This window comes from Sinocyclocheilus anshuiensis, unplaced genomic scaffold (assembly GCF_001515605.1).
Source record: "Sinocyclocheilus anshuiensis isolate Anshui unplaced genomic scaffold, SAMN03320099.WGS_v1.1 scaffold63, whole genome shotgun sequence".
Classification (NCBI taxonomy): domain Eukaryota; kingdom Metazoa; phylum Chordata; class Actinopteri; order Cypriniformes; family Cyprinidae; genus Sinocyclocheilus; species Sinocyclocheilus anshuiensis.
In genome coordinates, this window is record NW_015552625.1 from 3,470,767 (window position 1) to 3,470,971 (window position 205).

A 205-nucleotide genomic window follows, 5' to 3' on the forward strand; every position below is an offset into this window, starting at 1 on the left:
TACGAAGCTCTCTGGGGTGAGCTCATTATCATACGAACCAATCAGAGCCGTTCAATGGCTCTGGAACCAATCAAGTTTAGTCAGCGTGTTGTTTGAATTTAAACACAAGTAAACGCACGTTTTTTTTTCTTTTTTTCATATATGATGTTGAAATCCTTGTGGGAATTTCAGAAATATATATTAGAAAATAAAGGCGTCAAGCTTG